This window comes from Anolis sagrei, chromosome 13, assembly GCF_037176765.1.
Source record: "Anolis sagrei isolate rAnoSag1 chromosome 13, rAnoSag1.mat, whole genome shotgun sequence".
NCBI lineage: Eukaryota > Metazoa > Chordata > Lepidosauria > Squamata > Dactyloidae > Anolis > Anolis sagrei.
Window position 1 is genome coordinate 15,539,623 of NC_090033.1, and position 6,363 is coordinate 15,545,985.

Consider the following 6,363-nt stretch of genomic DNA (forward strand, 5'->3'; position numbering starts at 1 on the left):
CCCATTTTCCGGTCATTGGATGCAAGCGGTTGGAACGTGAGATAAGATTTCTAAGGATGTTGCACCCCAGGACAGGAATAATCCTCTGACTTTAAACACCACATGTTGAATAGGGGAAAAAAACAATGCTTTTATTGAAGATAAGTTAAAAAAAAACAAAAAAAAAACAGTAAAGTAAAAGGCACTTTAAAGAAATGGGTAAATCCAATTAGGTAGGAAGATAAGCAGGAACAAATTAGTCTTATTAGCCTTATTTTATTGCATCGTTATATTATTACCGTTACATTCCAGGACCGGAATAATCCCCTGACTTTTAACACCACAAGTTGAATAGGGAAAAAAAAATAAGTAAAGAAACAGCAAAGAAGCACTTTAAAGAAATGGGTAAATCCAATTAGGTAAGAAGATTGATTGATTGAAGAAGATAAGCAGGAACAAATTAGTCCAAGGTAGAGTTCAGCAAAGTCCATAATAGCAAAGTCCACACAACCTTAATACAGGATTGTTGTAGGTTTTTTCAGGCGATGTGGCCATGTTCTAGAGGCATTCTCTCCTGACGTTTCGCCTGCATCTATGGCAAGCATCCTCAGAGGTTGTGGCAAGCAGAACATGGCCATATAGCCCGAAAAAACCTAAAACAACCCATGAAAGCCTTTACATTACATTTTTATTTATATAGATAAGTAAAAAAAAAAAACACCAAAGTAAAAGGCACTTTAAAGAAATGGGTAAATCCAATTAGGTAAGAAGATAAGCAGGACAAATTAGTCTTATCAGCCTTATTTTATTGCATCATTATATTATTACTGTTGCACTTCAGAACAGGAATAATCCCCTGACTTTAAACGCGCAGGTTGAATAGGGAAAAAAATAAGTAAAAAAAGCAAAGTAAGAAGCACTTTAAAGAAATGGGTAAATCCAATTAAGTATGAAGATAAGCAGGAACAAATTAGTCTTATTAGCTTTATTTTATTGCATCATTATATTATTACTGTTGCATTCCAGGACAGGAATAACTCCCTGACTTTAAACACCACAGGTTGAATAGGAAAAAAATCCTTGTATTGAAGATAAGTTTAAAAAAACAGCAAAGTAAGAAGCACTTTAAAGAAATGGGTAAATCCAATTAGGTATGAAGATAAGCAGGAACAAATTACTCTTATTAGCCTTATTTTATTGCATCGTTATATTATTACTGTTGCATTCCAGGACAGGAATAACTCCCTGACTTTAAACACCACACGTTGAATAGGGGGAAAAAACAATGCTTTTATTGAAGATAAGTAAAAAAAAAACCAAAAAAAAAACAGTAAAGCAAAAGGCACTTTAAAGAAATGGGTAAATCCAATTAGGTAAGAAGATAATCCAATTAGGTAAGAAGAAAAAAACGATGCTTTTATTGAAGATAAGTAAAAAAAGCAAAGTAAGAAGCACTTTAAAGAAATGGGTAAATCCAATTAGGTATGAATATAATCCAATTAGGTAACAAGAAAAAATCAGAGCTTTTATTGAAGATAAGTAAAAAAAACAGCAAAGTAAGAAGCACTTTAAAGAAATGGGTAAATCCAATTAGGTATGAAGATAATCCAATTAGGTAACAAGAAAAAATCAGAGTTTTTATTGAAGATAAGTAAAAAAAACAGCAAAGTAAGAAGCACTTTAAAGAAATGGGTAAATCCAATTAGGTAAGAAGATAAGCAGGAACAAATCAGTCTTATTAGCCTTGTTATATTGCATCGTTATATTATTACTGTTGCGTTCCAGGACAGGAAAAAAATCCTGACTTTAAACACCACAGGTTGAATAGGAAAAAGAAATAAGTAAAAAAACAGCAAAGTAAGAAGCACTTTAAAGAAATGAGTAAATCCAATTAGGTAGGAAGATAATCCAATTAGGTAAGAAGAAAAAAACAATGCTTTTATTGAAGATAAGTAAAAAAAAACAGTAAAGTAAAAGGCACTTTAAAGAAATGGGTAAATCCAATTAGGTAGGAAGATAATCCAATTAGGTAAGAAGAAAAAATCAGAGCTTTTATTGAAGATAAGTAAAAAAAAACAGTAAAGTAAAAGGCACTTTAAAGAAATTGGTAAATCCAATTAGGTAGGAAGATAATCCAATTAGGTAAGAAGAAAAAAACGATGCTTTTATTGAAGATAAGTAAAAAAAAGCAAAGTAAGAAGCACTTTAAAGAAATGGGTAAATCCAATTAGGTAAGAAGATAAGCAGGAACAAATTAGTCCAAGGTAGAGTTCAGCAAAGTCCATAAAAGCAAAGTCCACACAACCTTAATACAGGGTTGTTGTAGGTTTTTTCGGGCGATGTGGCCATGTTCTAGAGGTATTCTCTCCTGACATTTCGCCTGCATCTATGGCAAGCATCCTCAGAGGTTGTGGCAAGCAGAACATGGCCATATAGCCCGAAAAAACCTACAACAACCCAGTGATTCCGGCCATGAAAGCATTTACATTACATTTTTATTTATATAGATAAGTAAAAAAAAAAAATAAACACCAAAGTAAAAGGCACTTTAAAGAAATGGGTAAATCCAATTACGTAAGAAGATAAGCAGGAACAAATTCGTCCAAGGTAGAGTTCAGGAAAGTCCATAAAAGCAAAGTCCACACAACCTGAAAACAATCCAGAAAATCAGGAATACATTGATCGAAGGCTTGGGTAAGCAATCATGAAATCCAGGAATCGGAACCATGAAACAAATATCTTAGCATGAAACTTCAAAGCAAGGCTTCCATGAAACAAGGACAAAAACTTGGCGTGATTCTAAATGATGCTTCATCTGACTACACATCCCAAAATTGAGACTTTTATCCTCTCGTTAGCTAGATCACTAGCTTTAGTTGAGGCTTTGTTGTTTTCTGTCGAAGCCTGGCAGAACGCCTAAGCCATTGCTCAGCTTTCCTGTTTTGTTTTATCTGTTCTTAATCATAGAATAGAATCATAGAATCAAAGAGTTGGAAGAGACCTCATGGGCCATCCAGTCCAACCCCCTGCCAAGAAGCAGGAATATTGCATTCAAATCACCCCCGACAGATGGCCATCCAGCCTCTGCTTAAAAGCTTCCAAAGAAGGAGCCTCCACCACACTCCGGGGCAGAGAGTTCCACTGCTGAACGGCTCTCACAGTCAGGAAGTTCTTCCTCATGTTCAGATGGAATCTCCTCTCTTGTAGTTTGAAGCCATGGCTCCATTGCGTCCTAGTCTCCAGGGAAGCAGAAAACAAGCTTGCTCCCTCATCCTCCCTGTGGCTTCCTCTCTCATATTTATACATGGCTATCATCTCTCAGCCTTCTCTTCTTCAGGCTAAACATGCCCAGTTCCCTAAGCCGCTCCTCATAGGGCTTGTTCTCCAGATCTTTTATCATTTTAGTCGCCCTCCTCTGGACACATTCCAGCTTGTCAATATCTCTCTTGAATTGTGGTGCCCAGAATTGGACACAATATTCCAGGTGTGGTCTAACCAAAGCAGAATAGAGGGGTAGCATTACTTCCCTAGATCTAGACACTATGCTCCTCTTGATGCAGGCCAAAATCCCATTGGCTTTTTTTGCTGCCACATCACATTGTTGGCTCATGTTCAACTTGTTGTCCACGAGGACTCCAAGATCTTTTTCACACGTACTGCTCTCGAGCCAGGCATTGTCCCCCATTCTGTCTCTTTGCATTTCGTTTTTCCTGCCTAAGTGGAGTATCTTGCATTTGTCACTGTTGAACTTCATTTTGTTAGTTTTGGCCATTCATCTCTCTAATCTGTCAATCTTGTCTATTTATTATTCATTATTTTTATTATTTCTACCCCATCTCTACCCCCGAAGGGGGACTCAGGACGGCTTACATTTGGCAACGATTCGATGCCACTACATATAATCAATTGTAATAATACAACAATTAATATACATAATTAAAACAGTACATAAACCATTAATTAAAACAACAATACAGTATCATCAGCTATCTCTTGGCTCATTATCTACTTGTTCATTAATTTTTGCAGCTGGGCCAGGTGTCGAGCTATTTTCATGTTATTATATCATATTAGTATTTCATTATTAGTCTTATATTGCATCATTATATTATTACTCTTGCACTCCAGGACAGGAATAATCATCTGACTTTAAACACCACACGTTGAATAAGGAAAAACAATCCTTTTATTGAAGATATGTAAAATAAAATAAAAACAAAGTAAGAAGCACTTTAAAGAAATGGGTAAATCCAATTAGGTAAGAAGATAAGCAGGAACAAATTAGTCCAAGGTAGAGATCAGCAAAGTCTATAAAAGCAACTCTTCCCTTGTGTGGATTTTTGGGGTTTCTGCTGTTTCTTTTTTTTTTTTGGGGGGGGGGGGGGGTTGAGTGGAGAACATAAATTGGACTATTGGGTGTCTTGTGTCCAAATTTGGTGTCAATTCCCCCAGTGGTTTTTGAGTTCTGTGAATATCACAAACGAACATTACATTTTCTATATATATAAATTTGTTAGGGGCATCCAACGAGGAAACAAAACTCAAACCCCCCCCCCCCCAACGAAACTTAACCAAAATTCCCATGCCCATAACACAACCCACAAGGTACAAACATATCTACTCAAAATGAAAAACAACACAACAACACACTCACAAAACGGCAAAACAACAAAACTCAAAAATCCCCCAACGAAACTTAACGAAAATCCCTGTGCCCATAACACAACCCACAAGGTACAAACATATCTACTCAAAATGAAAAACAACACAACAACACACAAAACGGCAAAACAACAAAACTCAAAACCCCACGCTCCATCACTCCCCCCGCCGCTGCACACACACACGCAACCCCACGCTCCATCACTCCCCCCACCGCCGCACACACACGCAACCCCACTCCCCCCGCCGCCGCACACACACACGCAACCCCAGGCTCCATCACTCCCCCCGCCGCCGCACACACACACGCAACCCCACGCTCCATCACTCCCCCCGCCGCCGCACACACACACGCAACCCCACGCTCCATCACTCCCCCACCCCAATCTTACCTCCTTTTACTTCAGGCCACCTCCAAACCCCGCCCCGCCCCTTCCCGCCCTGTCAAAATCTAGGAAAGACAGGAAGGAAGGAAGGAAGGAAGGAAGGAAGGAAGGAAGGAAGAGAAAGGGAGGTAAAGAAAAAGGGGGAAGGAAGGAAAGTTAGAGGAAGAAGAAAAGGAAAGAAAAGGAAAGATGGAAGGAAAGAAAAGAGAGACAGCAGAAGAGAAAGAAAAAGGGGGAAGGAAGGAAAGAGATAGAGAAAGAAGAGGAGAAGGAAAGATGGGAAGGAAGGAAGGAAGGAAGGAAGGAAGGAAGGAAGGAAGGAAGGAAGAGGGAAGATTGGCCACAGCAACACGTGGCGGGTAAAGGTTGTTATTTCTATGATTATTATTATGCTATTGTTCCTATGAGACCCTTTGATAAGTTTTACTATAGGCCACAGCAATGCGTGGCAGGGCACAGCTAGTTATTTATATAGATAAGTAAAAAAAAAAACAGCAAAGTAAGAGGCACTTTAAAGAAATTGGTAAATCCAATTAGGTATGAAGACAAGCAGGAACAAATTAGTCCAAGGTAGAGATCAGCAAAGTCTATAAAAGCAAAGTCCACACAACTCTAATACAATCCAGAAAATCAGGAATACATTGATCCAAGGCTTGGGTAAGCAATCATGAAAGGACAGACAGACTCAAAGATAGATAGACTCAAAAATAGAGATTTATTATTATTATTATTAGATAAACAGACAAACAAATATAAAGATAGATAGGCAAATAGAAAGATAGGTAGGTAGACAGAAAGATGGATGGATGGATTAGATAAACAGACAAACATATAAAGATAGATAGGTAAATAGAGATAGAAATATAGATAGATAGATAGATAGATAGATAGATAGATAGATAGATAGATAGATAGATAGATAGATGATAGAGAGAGAGAGAGAGAGAGAAATGGAAGGATGGATAGAGAGATGGATAGAGAGATGGATAGATAGATGGAGAGAGAGAGAGAGAGATGGATGGATGGATAGATAGATAGAAAGAAAGATAGATGGATAGCTAGATAGATAGATAGATAGATAGGTGGGTGGGTGGATGGATGGATAGATAGATGGATAGATGGGTAGATAGATGGATGGATGGATGGATAGATAGATGGGTAGATGGATGGATGGGTGGGTGGGTGGATGGATGGATAGATAGATGGGTAGATAGATAGATGGATGGATGGATAGATAGATGGAAAGATAAATAGATAGATAGATAGATAGATAGATAGATAGAGATAGAGAGGGGGAGAGAGGGATGGATGGATAGATAGATGGATTGATGGATAG